This window comes from Procambarus clarkii, chromosome 53, assembly GCF_040958095.1.
Source record: "Procambarus clarkii isolate CNS0578487 chromosome 53, FALCON_Pclarkii_2.0, whole genome shotgun sequence".
Lineage (NCBI taxonomy): Eukaryota > Metazoa > Arthropoda > Malacostraca > Decapoda > Cambaridae > Procambarus > Procambarus clarkii.
In genome coordinates, this window is record NC_091202.1 from 35,334,524 (window position 1) to 35,350,634 (window position 16,111).

At 44.1% G+C, this 16,111-nt stretch overlaps 1 protein-coding gene across 1 annotated transcript in view; it reads left to right on the top strand.

Annotated features, from left to right (window-relative positions):
- The window catches only part of LOC123767108 (uncharacterized), a 648,486-nt gene that overhangs the window by 286,972 nt on the left and 345,403 nt on the right, over window positions 1-16,111 (top strand). The window lies entirely within an intron of this gene.

A 16,111-nucleotide genomic window follows, 5' to 3' on the forward strand; every position in this document is an offset into this window, starting at 1 on the left:
CTGGCGTTCCGCGAGCGCTTTGTCATGGGTTCGTATCCTGGCCGGGGAGGATTTACTGGGCGCAAATCCTTAACTGTAGCCTCTGTTTAACTCAACAGTAAAATGTGTACTTGGTTGTAACAACGATTCTTCGCGGCGGGGATCGTATTCCAGGGACTTGCCCGAAACGCTACGCGTACTAGTGGCTGTACAAGAATGTAACAACTCTTGTATATATCTCAAAAAAATAAGGCAAATGTGCAAGTGCATAGGCGGGGGGTGCAGAGTTGCCCTTCTTCGAAATGTCATGTTTTCTCTTCTTTGAGGCTAAGGGTCCTCTCCAATCCAATATAAGAGGTGGCAAAACCTGTTCCCACCCCCTCGTCTCTCTCTAATATATTTTAATAAATGTGTGTAATAAAATCATTGCATTGTAACTATAGCGGATGTGCCGTTCTGGCTCTTGCATTTTCAACGTGTTATTCGTAGATCAAACCACGTTTGCCACGAATTAGATTTTTTGGAAATATTTGAACTTTTCGTTATCAATTGTATACAATTTTACTTGAATTTAACATGAGAATGAATAATAGGATGTCTGAAGAACGTTCCCGTCACGTCTTCAGACCATATGGCTGTTGAATGGACCTACAGTAAGAGTTGTATAAATATTTCAGGATTTTTGTTTCTAGCTACGTTAACTTAATGTGTTGTGAAACTGCTATGAACACATTTTGAGTTGCTAGATGATCTTGACGTGTTACTGACACCAGCACTGGCAGTCGGGGTCAGGTACGAGTGCTGGTGGATCAAACTTGTCCTTCTGAACAGCGGCGTGTGAAACCAAGCTGTTCAGAAGTTCTCCGCTTGGTTCAGCGGAGCGTCCTAGTCGCCTCCTTGAGTCGAAAGTAAACATGAGAAGCCGAGCTTGGGTTCAGTGCTTCGTTTATTTCCCTCAGAGGTGAACTTCAGTATTGTGTAGAAACGATTTCTTTCTCAACCTGCTGCCTTTTGTCTCAGTTGATAATATTATTATTATTATTATTAAATAATATTATTATTATTATTATTATTATTATTATTATTATTATTATTAATTATTATTTCGGGGGTGAAGTGCTGTTCTAGTTAGGTAACTTTTATTTACGAGATTCGAAGTTTTTCTCGTTGAAAAAAGTTTTCTTGTGAGATGCAGTGTTGTTTAGTCGAGTTGTTTCGTTTTCTTGAGAAATACATCGTAGTTCCAGCGAGTGTCTTGTTTGTTTCCAGAGGCTTGGGAATATTTTTGTTTTTTTTTAGTTTTCTTGTGAATGTCTTTGTCGTGAGCGCCGAGCGCGCGGACCTCCCTCACTTGTGCGTCCTTTTGATCTTTTCAAATTAATTTTTTTTTGAGACGTGGGGGGGGGAGGTCTCTTTTTTTTACCTGTTTGTGAAATATCGTTGTTGGTTTTTATGCTTGTTTGTTCACCACAACGACGACCTCGGGGCCTAGACGTTTACAGGTCCAAGAACAGGTTGAGAAAAATATTATATATTTCTTTATTTTTTTATTTTGAGATGAAATACGCATTCCGGAGAGCTTAACCGTGTTGGCGCAATATTATTTCCTCCTCTGCGTGCAGCCCTCGTCGAGGTATTTATAAACGCTACGGGGTAAGATATATAAATGGTTTGGATTTTTCTTGAGAAATGACACATTTCGGTGAGCAGGTATGTTAATTTCCGCGAGTTGCTACGATATTCCAGTGTTGGTTTTCAATTGCTTTCTCTCTCTCTCTCTGTATGTATATATGTATATATATATATATATATATATATATATATATATATATATATATATATATATATATATATATATATATATATATATATATATATATATATATAATGTATGTAATTGTACATGTATATTATATACTGATAGATATTTAAGATCTATTCTCTACAGCTGCGTTATCTTCCTTTTTGTTTAGATAAAAAGTTACATGGTTAGGTTCTAATGCTTTTAGTGGTGAAAATTGTTTTATTAACATTTATATATATAAAAAAGATTGATAACATAAACTGGATTATTTCAACAGCTTGAAAATATTTTACTAAATTTATTCGCTGTTAAAATAGATATTAATGGATAACCTGACGGTTATCTTGAGATGATTTCGGGGCTTTAGTGTCCTCGCGGCCCGGTCCTCGACCAGGCCTCCACCTTGAGGAAGCAGCCCGTGACAGCTGACTAACACCCAGGTACCTATTTTACTGCTAGATAACAGGGGCATAGGGTGAAAGAAACTCTGCCCATTGTTTCTCGCCGGCGCCCGGGATCGAACCCGGGACCAAAGGATCACAAGTCCAGTGTGCTGTCCGCTCGGCCGACCGGCTCCCAACGGTCTCGTGGATTACGTTTAATAACACTTTATTATAAGTTCATTAACAGGCGATAGTGGTAAGTGTTTCCACCACTTTTTAAATTTGTCACGTTTATCACAACAACGCAAATCCCTGTTTATTTTGTACGTCACTTGTGACTGATTATTTTAAATGGTAGAACGGTCGTGTTCAGTTATGTTCACTGAATGGAGTTCTCTTATTAGCTATTAAATTGAGTTTTTAAACTGTTGAAATGTAAGTATTTTTTTGCGCACCAGTCTGCTGCCCAAAATGGTCTCCCATTTTGTTACGGATTTCATGTATGAAAAGCGTTACAATTTACACTTATTTATGCAAAAGAGGAACATCTATCTGATTATCAAATATCTCGTCTCTTGTTCTTGAGTGACGGAGTTTGACACTAAACTCGGGACATTTATTTTGTGACCTTTGTAGAAAGACTAGACCAGAGACACACACTTTTTGTGTTGGAGATCTTGGAGTATAGGATTGGTTAAAGTATGTTAAATTAAGATGGATAAGAACCTGCAACTCACAAATCTCTAATTGTGAGATTTGTGAGTTGTAGGTCTATTTGGGATCTAATTGCCCAGTCTATTAATTTGGGTCTATTGCCCAGTTGTTGCCTGAGAAAGTTGTCTGACAAATTTCACGCATGTGACGAGAAAAGCTTAAAAGCTCGATTATAAGAAAAGGTTTTCTCCCCAGAGGCGGGTAATTAGACAGACAACTTAAGACAAGACAGTGGAGTAACCCCAAATTAATGGCGAGTACTCATAATGTACTCACGAGTACAAGAATGTAAAAACTCTTGTATATATAAATAAATAAAATAAATAAAAAACTTAGAGATCTGATTTGTGAGTTGTAGGTTGTTAAACATCTTGATAACCTTTAGGTTATTGATGTCATACCTACACAGATGTACTAGTTTCCTGGTGGCCAGATTCACGAAAGCGGTTACGCAAGCACTTACGAACTTGTACATCTTTCCTCAATCTTTGACGGCTTTGGTTACATTTATTAAACAGTTTACAAGCATGAAAACTTCCCATTCAACTGTTATTGTTATAAACAGCTTCCTGGTGCTTCGGAGCTCATTAACTGTTTAATAATTGGAAGCAAAGCCGCCAAAGATTGAGAAAAGATGTACAGGTTCGTAAGTGCTTGCGTAACTGTTTCGTGAATCTGGCTGGAACGTTCTTCATATAGAGATTTTCATAACTTCACCTTATTTTTCTTCATATTTTAATTGATGGATTTAAATTTGAGAACTTTATTCATAAATGTTTGTTCTGTACGTTTATAGTTGGGTTAATTTACCCAGTTTTGTTGTGTTAAAGACAGTAAGTATTACAGCTGTCATTATTTCTTTCTGGTGTAAGAATAACTTGACAGTGTCGTTTTTAAAGATAAAATTGTTTTTTTGGTTATCTTCGTAAAGCCATTTATGGCCCTTAAGATTTATATCTTATCTACCGAAATGTTGCTGTCCAAATTGCTGCCGTCAGCCAAGACGTGTTAGACGTAAATTTGTCCTCTGTTTATAAATGTTGATGCAATACGCAAGTGAGACAGACAAGCGCGTTCGAATATGGGAAGAAAGCGAAACAGTGCTCGACAAAGATTCAACATAATGCGAGGTATAACAAAAGAAAAGCAGCCAGCTGTCTTCATCAAGAAAGGCCAAATGCTCATTAATCCAGCCCCCCCCCCCCACCGTGTTCATGAATGGAAAGATGGCATACACGGAGTTGAGGACATTCGAACATTGCCTCGCTGACTACCTCTGTTCGAATGCTTCACCCACGTACTACAAGCAATAATAATAATTGCATAATAATTGCTGAATGGACTCTGACATTATTCTGTAGGCACAAATAATTGCCGACAGAACCTAAACAATTGACGTAACCTACGCCTAAATATGCTGATATTTGAAGATATTAATTTGATGTTTTAACCCCCCTCCCCGCTCAGCTCGTTGTTGCCGTGAGGGGGGCTTGGTGGCCGGCTGCCGGAGTGTGATGCTCCTTGGGACAGTCCTCTGTCCTTTTCTAGCCTTGTGCTCCTGCTGCCGTCCTCTCCAATTCTGCTGAGCACCTTTTCCTTTTCCTTTTGTTTCGTTTTTCTCCCCCCTCTTCTCCTATCTGCTTGCCGTTTCCTGCCAACCTTTTGCTTGTTCTGGTTATTCCCTTGGACTTCTTCTATTTTGACTTCCGGGTGCTTGAGGAGGCATACTCTTGCACCCGTAGAACTGTAGTACCCGACGTAGAGAGCGAGGGGAACCTTTTATTGTCAATCCCCCTTTCGTCACTGAACCCGATCTCGACGGACTGTCGGTTTCTTAAGGTGGCGTTTGTGGGGCGTATACTCAGGACGCACCCCTAGGAGGCCCCGGCATGATCGGCGATAGCTTCTTGTTGGGTGTCCTGCCTCTAATTGTGGCTCCATGGTGGGTGTGGGGGCACATTCGTGAATGAATATTCCTTTTCGTAATGATGATGACCCCTGTTTCGACTGTTTCTGCTTTACCTTCTCAGGCTCGTGGGTTGGGTGACCAAGCCCCCGAGTCGGTCTGTGTTGGAAGACCGGGCTCTGTAGCCTCCGTTGCATTGGGCCCCGACCTTGCTCCTCCTTAGGCCTCTGACTCCTTCCCCGGGCTCCCCTCCCTCCTCTGTGGTTGGGTCGAGCCCCAAGCGGTGACTACCTCGTCCCCTGGCGCGGCTCCATCTCTAGTTGTAACTACTGCGCCTTTTAACCCCCCCCCCCCTCTGGGGGTTCTCACCGCCGTCCTCGTCACGGCCGCCCTCGCTCGATTCTTTCCAGTTACGCTACCTATCAAGCCTTGTTTGGTCCCGCTTCGTGGGCCAAATATTTTGATCTCCTCCCTCTTGATTCTGCGCCTCCTGACGATTTCTCCCTCCATCGACATCTCGTTGATTCCGTGGATGCCTCCATTACTTTCAACCCCACTCGTCTCGGTACACGTGTCGTTGCTGCTCCTTCTCAGGATACTGCTTCCCGCTTGGCTGCCTTATCCTGCCTTGGCGAGACCCCTGTTCGGGTCTCGAAGAACGCTCAGTTGAATGCCAGTGTTGGCACTATTCTGCTCCCGCCCCATGTTGCAACCGGTGTTCGGGACCTGCGCGACTGCCACGACGATATTCGACATATCCTCGCTGCCCAGGGCCATTCTATTCTCCAGGTGGACACGTTTACTCGTCCCCCTCGTGGTAGTCGCCGTCAACCCCTCCGGGTTGTGAAGATTACCTTTGATGGTAGGACCCTTCCACCCTCTGTCATTCTTGCTGGTGCCAGGTGCTCTGTCCAGGAGTACATTCCTTCTCCTAGGCTCTGTAACAAGTGCTGGAGGTTTGGGCATGGTGCCCTCCGCTGCTCCGGGACTGTCTCTCTCTGTCCTTTGTGTGGTGACGAAGGTCACTCTAAGTCGGAGTGCGCTTCTCCCCAGTCTCGTTGCCTCAACTGCGGTGAAGCCCATTCTACCTTCTCCCGTGCGTGTGTCCATTACAAGCTTGAGGTAGCTGTCCTCAATTTGAAGCACCGGGAACGTTTATCTTTTCCTGAGGCGAGATGCCAGGTTCGCTGGCTCCCGCCTTATGCTAATATCTCTTATGCTCGCATGGTGCGCTCTTCCTCTCCTCGTCCTTCCCACCTTCCTCAGACTCGCAACCGTTTCCGGGCCTTGGACCCCGATACGCCTACTGCCCCCTCCTCTGTTCCTTTAGGTTCTCTCCCGAAGGATCCTCCTCCTGGTCCTCTGTCTGGGGTTCCCCTTCTTTCTACCTGGTCTGTCGTGTCTCCTGGTCTTCTTCCTCGTCTCCCTCCGTTCCTCCTTCCCCTCCGTCTCTTGACCCTCCCCGCCGCCTGTCGGTGCGGGCTGATGTCCATCGCTCTCCAAACGGCCGTTATGTGTGCTCTCGTTCAGCTTCTGTTGAGACGCTAGAATCCGTTGCCAAGTACGTAGTTGCTGGGACACCTGTCTCTTTAAGTCAGAAGCGTAAGCCTGGCTCCTCTCCTTCCTCCTTCTTGGCGGGTAAGGAGGTTTCGCTTTCTTCCTCGGCCCCTACTTCTGCCTCTTTCGCTCCTTCCCCTCCCATTTCGGTGGTTGCGCCCCCTGTTCCTGCTCTGGAGGTTCCTTTAGCCCCCGCTTCCCTCTCGGTTGCTGCCCTTGTTGAGGTGCGCTCTCCTCTTTCTACCCCTCTTCCTGCTGCTGTCCTTGACTGCTCCCCTCCGTTGTCTCCTCTTCCTCCTCCGGACCCCGCCCGCCCACCTCTGGTCTGTTCTCCCGCCTCCTTCCCTCCGTCTTTGCTCAGTTTACCCATGCCCCCTAACCCTGACTTTGCTGACCCTGATCCCGACCCTGATATTCTTTAACGTGCTCTGTTGCTCTTTCGCCTTTGTTTCTTCCTTGTTCTCTGTTTTTGTCCTTTCCCTTCTCGTCGATGTCTATTCTTCAATGGAACGTCCGTAGTTATTCCGCCAATTTCCTCGAACTCCAGCTTCTGATTTCACGGTTTTCGCCCCTTTGTGTCCGTCTCCAGGAGCCGATGCTTGGTGTTCGTCCTGGTCGTTTTCGTGGCTATTACTTTCTCTTCCCCCCCCCCCCCCCCCAGCCGTTGCTGGGGCTTCTAATTCTTCTGCTCTCTTGATCCGTGCTGATGTTCCCTTTGTTCCTTTACTTTTTCCTTCGCCTCTCCATTGTTCTGCTGCTCGTATCTTTGTGGGGAAATGGTACACAGTTTGTTCCATTTATCTCCCCCCCCCCCACCCCCCCCCCCCGAGTGTCCCGCTTTCTCTTCCTGATTTGAAACACCACCTAGACTCCTTGCCGGAGCCTGTGCTCCTGCTGGGTGACTTCAATTGTTGTCATTCTCTTTGGGGTGACGTTCTGACGAATACCCGGGGTCGCCTTCTTGAGCCGTTTCTCCTCTCCTGAATTCTGGTGAGCCCACTCATTTAGACTCTCGGACTCGCACTCTTTCTTGTCTTGAGCTTTCTCTCTGCTCTTCTTCTCTTTACTTAGATTTCACGTGGCAGGTTCTTGATGACCTCCATGGAAGTGATCATTTCCCCATCCTTGTTTCCTTTTTCTCTTTTCGCCCTTCCCTCTCTTTCCCTAGGTGGCAGTTTGCTAAGGCGGACTGGACCCTATTTACCCTCAGTGCTACTCTCTCTGACCTCTCCCTTCTGCCTCTCTCTCGCGCTCTCCTCCTTTTTCATGACACTGTCTTCAACGCTGCCCTCCACTCTATTCCTCGCTCTTCCTCTCGGGGTCCACGGAAGTGTGTTCCCTGGTGGAATGCGGACTGTGCTCGGGCTGTCCGCTGTAAGCGTGCAGCCTGGAAGAGGCACCGCCGGTGTCAGACGACTGATTCTTTTCTTTTCTTTCGGAAAGCGAGTGCGGTGGCCCATAGGGCCATCCGTACAGCTAAACGTGAATGTTGGGCATCTTATGTCTCAACAATTACGTCCGAAACTCCTCTGCCCCAGATCTGGAAGCGTATCCGTAAGATAGCGGGTAAGTTCGTTCCTGATGTTTCACCGGTCCTTCACCTCCATGATACTCTTGTGGCGGACCCGTTGCAGGTCGCTTCCGTACTGGGTTCCCACTTTTCTTCTGTTAGCTCTGGTCTTCATCTTCCCCAATCTTTCCTTCTTCGTAAACCTGTCCTTGAGTCTCGTCCTTTACATAGATTTCTGCACTCGTCTTCAGCTTCCCTATAATGATCCCTTCTCTCTCTCTGAACTTCGTTCTGCCCTGGCCCTCTGCGGTTCTACGGCGGCGGGCCCCGATGGTATTCATTATGAGATGCTTCGCCATCTCCCTCCGTGCACGTCTCAGTATTTACCAAGTCTGTATAATCGGATCTGGGAGTCGTCGTCAGTCCCTGAAGACTGGCTCGATGCCGTTGTCCTCTCTGTTCGCAAACCGGGATCTCTGGGTACTTCCCCTAAGGACTTTCGCCCTATTGCCCTCACAAGTTGTGTCTGCAAACTCTTTGAACGTATGGTTAACGTTCGTCTGATGTGGTTCCTAGAACACCATCACCTCCTCTCCCCTTCTCAATTTGGTTTCCGCAAGTGCCGCAGCACGACAGATGTCCTGGTGAACTTGGAGGTCTACATTCGTACTGCTTTTGCTGCGAAGACCTCCGTTGTTGCCGTCCTTTTTGACCTGGAAAAGGCTTACGACACCACTTGGCGGTATCATATTCTATCTCAACTTCATTCTTTTGGCCTTCGTGGTCATCTCCCTCTCTTTCTCCGCAGCTTCCTCTCTCGTCGTTCCTTTCGGGTGCGCCTTGGTACCGCGCTCTCTGCCTCTTTTCAGCAATACGAATGTGTGCCCCAGGGTAGTGTTCTGAGCACTACTCTTTTTTCTAGTTGCCCTCAATGGTCTTCTTTCCTCTCTTCCTTCATGTGTCTTCTCTGCTCTCTATGTCAATGATCTTACCCTTTGCTGTCAGGGTGATGATTCGCCTCTCCTTCAGCGCCGGCTTCAACTTGCAATTGATGCCGGGTCATCTTGGGCCACCGATCATGGCTTCAAGTTCTCTACTTGTAAGACTTGTGCCATGACTTTTACGGGGAAACGGGTCGTTCTTCGTCCCTCTGTCACTTTATGGTCATCCCCTTGAGTACAAAGATTCTGCGAAGCTTTTGGGGTTATTCCTTGACACTCGTTTGTCTTGGTCTCCCCATATCTCTTACCTCCGTGTTGAGTGCTCTAAGGCCCTTACCCTCCTTCGGGTCTTGTCCCATACTCTTGTCCCATACTGGGGGGCAGATAGGCGCACTCTCCTTGCTTTACATTCCTCTCTCGTCCTGTCTAAGCTCGATTAAGGTTGCCCTGCTTACTCGTCTGCTTCTCCTTCTACTCTTCGCCGTCTTGATGCTTTGCACCATACTGGGTTGCGCCTCAGTTCTGGTGCCTTTCGTTCGACTCCCGCCTTAGCTTGTATGTTGACACTGGCTTCCTGTGTCTCCAAGACCGCTGTGATCGCTACTGTCTTCGCTATCTTGCGCGGTCCTTACAACATCCTTCCTCTCGCCTCTGTTGTGCTTTAACTTTTATCCCTCCTGCGGTTCCTGTTCCTCTTCACCACCTCCCTCTTTCTGTCCAGTTATCTCGCCTACAGGACTCTTTCCGTTCGTATTTCTAATGTTTCTCCTCGTGTTGTTCCTTCTTTGCCCCCATGGAGAGTACCTCTTTCGCGGTTTTGTACATCCTTGACCCGTATCACTAAAGCTTTTACCCCTCCTACGGTTCTAAAACGCCTTTTCCTTGAGCACTTTTCTTCTCACTCCCGCTCCGTTTCTGTCTTCACCGATGGGTCTAAGTCTGCGGACGGTGTTGGCTACTCTGTTGTTTTACCTGATCGCACTTATGTGTCGCTTACCTCCGGAGACTAGCATCTTTACAGCGGAGCTTTATGCTATTCTCTATGCTCTTCGTCTCCTGCTTTTTCGTTGTCAGTCTTCCTTTGTAGTTGTTGTTGACTCTCGTAGTGCCCTCATGGCTCTCGGGTCCTTTAATCCGGTTCATCCAGTAGTTGTCGAGATCCAGCATTGGCTGTTTCTTGTTCACAGTAAATTTAAGTTGGTTGAGTTTTGTTGGGTTCCCAGCCATATTGGTGTGTCTTTAAATGAGCGTGCAGATGCTGCTGCCAAGGAAGCTGTCCGTTCTTGTCCCATCTCTCGTAAAGGTATTCCGACTTTCACCTGGTTATCCATTTCTCCGTCCTTACCCATTGGCAGGCTTCTTGGTTGTCTGTTACTGGTAACAAACTACGTACTCTTAAATGTTGTGCTTCCTCGTGGCCGTCCTTCTTCCACCGTAACCGGCAGTGGGAAACAGCTCTGGCGAGGTTACGTATTGGCCATACTCGCTTAACCCATGGTCACTTGATGGAGCGCCGCCCTGCTCCTTATTGTCCTAGTTGCATTGTCCCTCTAACGGTCGTGCATGTCCTTCTTGAATGTCCTGACTTCCAGGACGAGCGTGTGTCTTGCTTTCCGACCGCCCCTCGTGGTCACCTGTCCCTCGATAGAATTCTTGGTGACTCGGATACTTTTGATATCGTTCGCCTTATGCGTTTTTGTTCTCGTATTGGCATCCTTGGTGATATTTAGCGCCCTCTGATTATTTTGCGCATTTGATGGTGCTACATAGCCTTCCCGGTTTGGTGCCTTCTTTTGATAATTACTTACTTGATGTTTTAAGAACATAAGTATTTTTGAGTGAATTTCATGTTTAAAGTTGATGGATGCGTCTTGGGGTCTGCCACAGGTTAGAGTTTTTCGGTTATACACGGGGAGTCTGGCAGCTGGATTAGCGCGGATTTGATCATTGATTACGAGAACGGGTGGCAGTTTGACCAGTTAGAGAATGGAAGGGAACTATCATGAGATAGCGCTAAGCCATTACGACTATATAATCCTTGGAAGGGGGGCCAGGATAAGGATTTGGGATTGGGGAGGAATTGTGCCCAACCACTTGGACGGTCGGGGATTGAACGCTGACCTGCATGAAGCGAGACCGTCGCTCTACCGTCCAGCGATGCATTGTTGAAGAGAAGTTCGTACAGGATCAGTTGTTACGTGACAATCCTTATCCACGAACAAGCAAATACAAATGACTTCCAACTGAACTAAAAAAAAGCCTAACCTATCCTAAGGCTAACTATATTAAAAATTGTAATTCACATTAATATTAATTTATATTCAAGAAAACGTAGTTTTTTTTAACTGTATATTATGTTAACATTAACTAATGCGTGTTTGGACTAACACAACCTAACGACTGATGGAGTTAACTACCCTCCAGCCCTTAAACCTCATTGCTAGCATAGGCTTGTGGGAGATCCATATTTTTTTTTTTAATAGCCTCACATTACAGGTAATAATAATAATAATAATAATAATACAATGTTTTTTAAATTGTTACTAACTTTTCTGTGACTGGTTATTAAAAAAATTATTTACCTTTTAATATTAATAAAAATTCTGAAACATTTCATTTTTACCGATATACTTTCCAATCGGCAGTAAAGTTTAAATAATTACTAGAGCGCCGGGGGGAAAAAAAAAGTAATATTTAACTGCAGACTCTTAACATATTATTAATATAAATTGTTATAATTGTTGCTGAAAAGTATTTTTTATATACAAAAAAAAAACGTATCCAGTACCAGCTATTCTTCAAGACATTGAGGAAGTGCATCATTACCAACTTTCTACCAACTCCCGCAGTTTGTGTTCTATTATAAACAACACAGACAATTTAAGACGCTTCGATAAAGGGGAAAACCTTCCTTCATCGATGAAGAAAAAATTTCTTTGCTGAAGGAAACGCCATTAGAGGCTATCACGTTATGCAAGTTTTCATAGTTCATTAAATATAATATTTATATTATTTTCATTATAATAAATATTAAACATATTAAAATTTAAATAAATGTTTAAAAAGTCTGAACTCTCCATATTGTAAGTGTTTAATCAGTTTAATAAATAAACGTAGTTTAATCAGACAAAAAGTATCTTAATACATATTTTATACAAAATTTCAATATATTTTTCATTAATTTTCGTAATTATAAATGGTTTATAATTATCCCCCCCCTGTGGTTTATTAATACCACAGGGGCTGGCTAAAAACTTTGAGAACTAAGTTAACTATACAGTTTCGGAGTCGAAACTGCGTTCCCTTTAAATTTGCATAAAATATGACTTCACAGACGAATATTTACAAACTTTTATTATTTTGCAAGTTTGAGCAATCTCAGTAATGTATTCTGGATGTGAGACGCTCCGACACACTGATATTGGCTTGAGATTACCCACTTTTGCTTGGAAAATTGTCTCCTTGTAGTCCTTCATAACAAAATTGAAAAATTGTGAAGAAGATTTTCAGTTGGACGCACGCGTGTGCGTGTGCGTGTGTGTGTGCGTGTGTGTGTGTGTGTGTGTGTGTGTGTGTGTGTGTGTGTGTGTGTGTGTGTACTCGCCTAGTTGTACTCACCTAGTTGTGCTTGCGGGGGTTGAGCTCTGGCTCTTTGGTCCCGCCTCTCAACCGTCAATCAACAGGTGTACAGGTTCCTGAGCCTATTGGGCTCTATCATATCTACACTTGAAACTGTGTATGGAGTCAGCCTCCACCACATTGCTTCCTAATGCATTCCATTTGTCAACCACTCTGACACTAAAAAAGTTCTTTCTAATATCTCTGTGGCTCATTTGGGCACTCGGTTTCCACCTGTGTCCCCTAGTGTGTGTGCCCCTTGTGTTAAATAGCCTGTCTTTATCTACCCTATCAATTCCCTTGAGAATCTTGAATGTGGTGATCATGTCCCCCCTAACTCTTCTGTCTTCCAACGAAGTGAGGTTCAATTCCCGTAGTCTCTCCTCGTAGCTCATACCTCTCAGCTCGGGTACTAGTCTGGTGGCAAACCTTTGAACCTTTTCCAGTTTAGTCTTATGCTTGACTAGATATGGACTCCATGCTGGAGCCGCATACTCCAGGATTGGTCTGACATATGTGGTATATAATGTTCTGAAAGATTCCTTACACAAGTTTATAAAGGCCGTTCTTATGTTAGCCAACCTGGCATATGCTGATGATGATATCCTCTTGATATGAGTTCAGGGGACAGGTCTGGCGTGATATCAACCCCCAGGTCTTTCTCTCTCTCTGACTCTTGAAGTATTTCATCTCCCAAGTGATACCTTGTATCTGGTCTCCTGCTTCCTACCCCTTGTGTGTGTGTGTGTACTTGCCTATTTGTGCTTGCAGGATCAAGCTCTAGCTCTCGGCTCAAGCTCTAAGGTCATTTCTAGCCGCTGGTTGACTAATGCCTGACGCCTGACTTAGTTCCCTATCACAGCTGCTTTTAAGGTTATGAATGGAGCTTCTACAATCTGCTCCTTTAGTCGATTGCATTTTGTGTTCTTTTACACTAAAAGAAAACTTTCTAACATCTAACTCGCCTGACTTTCAATCATGCACTCATGCTCTATTGGTATTCATTGTCTTTGACAATCTCTCTAAGTGTTTTATGTCTCATGTCTATCTTCTTCCTATTATTTTCTAGCGTCGCCAGGGTTAATTCCTTCTGTCTCCCTTCATAATTCCTCTCTCGCAATTCTGGGAGGAATCTCGCTGCAAAGCTCTGCCTCTTTTCGAGCTTCCTTATGTGTCTAAGGTAAGGGGTCCACGATGGAGCGGCATACTCTAAACCTGGCCTCACTTAGGGAGGAATCTTCCTAAGTGATCTACGACTGTAACTCTATACTTCAGTATAAGTAGTCTTATACTCCTTGGCACAAAAATGGCAAACAGTCACTCGCACTTTCACTGTGTCTTGCACGCTAATGACGCTAATGGTATACAGTGATCTAAAAGCCTCCTTATTGAAGTTCCAAAATAATGTTTTGACGCTTGCTATAACCCGCCAAACACACACCGAAACTACGACGTTGGTACAACGTTCGAACAAGTTTTAACACCTAACCAGTTATAACAACCAATATAGCAAGTTGTAACTACGTTCTAATACGTCATAAACACGTTAAGCCAAGATGTAACAACTTTATTATAAGTTGTAACAAGCGGAAAATAGACACAGTTACGGTTTGTGTTTCCAGGCTAGCTTAGAGTATATGCAGTTGACGTTATTCTGTTTGAGCCTCTGGAGTTAGATTTGGTGTTGTCTACTTCCTAGTATTGTTCTGAAGTCGTTATATGGAGGTGGTATCCTTTCGTTGTGGACAAGCCTTTTGGTCTCCTGGCCCCTGTAACCATTTGGGGAAAAACTTCACAGATTGTTTAAGTCATCTTGGAGAACTTAGTCCTCATCTGTCACAACTCTTCCCATTGTTTTTTCAAAGTTCAAGTATGTTTATTGAGACAAGAAAAAATACATCTCAAAGGGATAGAATAGCTTAGGCTATTTCTACCCCCCTTTTTCAAAGTTAGCAAACATTGACATACAAGACTGTACTCCTGTAGATAGGTCATTTACACAAATGAGGAATAGAATGAGTCCCAGCACCGATCCTTAAGATACTCCGCCTGTTAACCCCCCCCCCCCCCCCCCCAACACCAGTCCGACTTCTCGCCCCTGTCACTCTGACTCCTGTCTTGTAGGTACTTCTTAACATATGTTAGTGTTTTTCCACATATTCCCGCCTGCCTCTTGGGTTTATATAGTAATCTCTCGTGCAATACTGCATCAAAGGTTTTATGCAGTACAGATATACGCAATCTGCCCCATCGTTCTCTGTCTTGCCTCATTTTCATTACCTTATCATAAAACTCCTAAGCGTTTGTCAGGCATAATTTCCCATCCCTAAATCCATGTTGATTGTTTACATACCCAATTCTTTACGTAACTAGTCTTAACGTTATTATTCTTTACGAGTAGTTTGCAGGGGGAGGGGTGACGATGGTCTGTAGTTATGGGCCACTTCTCTATCGCCTTTCTTGTAAATTGGCACCATATTTGCCTTCTTCCAGCAGCTGGGCAATTTCCCCCTTTTTAAATGATTTTATTAAAGATCAGTGCTAGAAGTATGCCTAGGATGTCTGATCCTTAGGGTCTGTTCCGCTTCTTTTAACTTCCACGGTGATATATTTGATCTAGCCCAATTGCTTCAGTTACGTCTAATGATGCTGATTGTTTCCTTCTTCTGTTACCTTTATTTGATTATCTTCTCAGGAGGTGGGGGGGGTTATCTTCTCCTCCTAGCCCTGGCAGCTGTTCAGGCTCAGATGTGAACACTCCATGGAAGCTGGAATTGAATTCCTCGCAAATTTCCGTATTTCCTGTATACTGTAATTCCCCTTTTTCGTAACCTGGTCACTTGGTTGTTCACTCTCATTTTTCCTTATATGTGTATGTAAATTCACGTACACATATAAGGAAATTTCGTATGTATGTGTGTAAATCACGAAAATTAACACGTGAGGAAAAATGTGAGTGTCAGACCTCGGAGGAAGAATTGAAATAGGAATTTGCTTAAGTACTTTCGTATATTAATATATCTTCAGAAGGAATGATGGCTATGTTTGAGTTTTGGTTGTTTCTCTTGCTTTGGGAGCAATATTTTTTTCATAGTTTCTTTCCGACAATCTTCGTATGTTTGCGTTGTCATTTCTAGTCCTGTTGCATCTCTTCCAGTTTTCCTGTGACCTTTGCCCTCTGTGTTTCCTCCACTGCCTCCTGCTTCTCACTTGTGCTGCTTGGCACTGTGTAATATACCACCGGTTATTATATTCTCTCCTACTTGTTTGTGTTAGTGTTAGTATGATCCCGTATGATCATACTAACACTAACATGCCACTAGAAACGTAATATATCATAAATTAATGCGTATTCTAACTAATTTACACATGTACAAGCTCCCTGTATATTCAGGTTGCCGACGAAAGGTACATTCGTGACCAAACACTAAATAAAATTACAAATATTCAACTTGCAAAACACACATTTTGATACACATACAACACAAGGATTTTAATTAACCTCAAACCACACTGCAGTTCTGTTATGTCTTCAACAAACTGATGGTATGTTAGTATGATCATACTAACACTAGTGTTAGTATGATCTCGGATCTCGGTTTGACTTAGTCCATCATTTCCTGGACTGCATGTCTTCCCCTCTAAATTCCTCCTCTCATTCCCCACTTCGCAGGTACTCTTTCATTCCGTGTAATCCCA